This window comes from Rhinopithecus roxellana, chromosome 2 (assembly GCF_007565055.1).
Source record: "Rhinopithecus roxellana isolate Shanxi Qingling chromosome 2, ASM756505v1, whole genome shotgun sequence".
NCBI classification, from domain to species: domain Eukaryota; kingdom Metazoa; phylum Chordata; class Mammalia; order Primates; family Cercopithecidae; genus Rhinopithecus; species Rhinopithecus roxellana.
Genome location: NC_044550.1, coordinates 71,738,845 through 71,740,658, shown reverse-complemented (window position 1 = coordinate 71,740,658; position 1,814 = coordinate 71,738,845). Strand labels below are relative to the sequence as shown.

General features: G+C 34.6%; 1 pseudogene; it reads right to left on the bottom strand.

The window, feature by feature from the left end:
• Positions 1-709: 709 nt before the first annotated feature.
• Positions 710-961, bottom strand: LOC104657749 (annotated as a pseudogene).
• Between the last annotated feature and the right edge of the window lie 853 nt (positions 962-1,814).

The following is a 1,814-nucleotide window of genomic DNA, read 5'->3' as shown; positions in this document are numbered from 1 at the left end:
TCTGAGAGTAGACATTATGTGGTCTTTATTATTTTAAATTTGTTATCTTTTATGTCTGAAAATGTGGTCTATTTTGGTGATAATTTCATGTAAGTTTGAGAAGAATGTGTATTCTGCATTGTTGAATGAATTATTCTGTAGATATTCATTACATCCAGTTAACTGATGGTGGTGTTGAGTTAAAGTATGTCCTTACTAGTTTTCTGCCTGCTGTATCTATCTATTTTTGATAGAGAAGTGATGATGTCTCCAACTATAGCAATTGATTCATTTATTTCTTCTTGTAGTCCTATCAGCTTTTGCTTCATGTATTTTGGCATTCTGTGAAATACATATACCTTAAGAATTGTTATTTTCTTGGAGAGTCAATCTTTTATCATTTTGTAATGCCTCTTCTTATCCCTGATAATTATCCTAACTCTGAAGTGTGTTCTGTGTGACATTATTATAGTGACTATTGATTTTTTATCTGTGTTAGTATGGCATATTTTCACCATCCCTTCACTTTTAATCTAGATGTGTCTTCATAAAGTTGATTTCCTTTTTTTCTTTTTAGTTTTATTCTTTTATTTTTATTTTTATTCTTTTCTTTTTATTTTTATTTTGCAGACCATAGGAAGTGTATTGTGTCTTTAAGACCTTACAATGCAGACTCCTCTTCCAGAGAAAGGTCTTTCAAGGACAGGAAACTGTCATCCGGATGCGTTGCTCATCTGTCATTTTCATAGGCAGCTGGATTCTTTCCCCTTGGATCTCTTGAAATCTTGAGTACCCCAGGTATAAATAAGATAAATGCTACACACGGAGGCATTATGCGAAGGAAAGCCTCTTGAGTGCGGCGCAACACATTGGGGATTCCTTTAGTGAAGTAGTGCGGCAAGGCGCGCTGCTCCTCAAAAGGTGACAAGCTGTAGGAGATCACATGCAGCATCTGCGTCCGATTCCCAAACTCGCGGCCCATCATGGCGGCGGCCGGGGGTCACCTAGCTCTGCGCAGTCACCGATCCGGCGGTCTCGTTCCTAAAGTTGATTTCTTATAAGCAACACATAGTTGAGTCTTTTTAATTCACCCTGACAATTGCTGTCTTCTAACTTAATATTATTAGACAATTGATATTTAAAGTACTCACTGATATAGTCACATTAATATCTATCATGTTTGATGTTTTCTATTTGATGCCCTTGTTCTTTGTTCCTATTTTGTCTTCTCTTTTTCTGCTTTTTGTAGGTTCGATTTAGCATTTTATATGATTACGTTTTCTCTCTTCTTAGTGTATCAACTATGCTTATTTTTATTTCATTTTTTTAGTGGTTGCTTTGAAACGCAATTTCAGAAGTAGTGCAAGTACCTTATAATAACAACATATTTCTAATTCCTCCCTCTAATCACATGTAGGGTTGTTACCATTCATTTCGATGAAAAAGCTATAATCATCAATTACATTATTGTTATTTTTATTTTGGATAAACCATTATCTATTAAATCAGATAGGAATAAGAAAACTAAAACTACAATCTTACTTTCATTTATTCCTTCTCTAATATTCTTTTTTTCTTCGTGCAGCTCCAAGTCTCTGGCCTACATTACTTTTTTTCTCTCTAAAGAACTTCTAACATTTCTTGCAAGGTAGATCTTTTGGCGACAAACCCCGCAATTTTCACAAGTCTGAGAAAGTCCATTATTCCTTCACTTTTGCATTGTAATTTTACAGGCTAAAGAATTCAGGATGATGTGGTTTGTGTGTGTGTATGTTTTGCTTTATTTTCTCTTGCCAATACTTTTAATATTTCACTCTACTCTCTTCTTGCTTGTA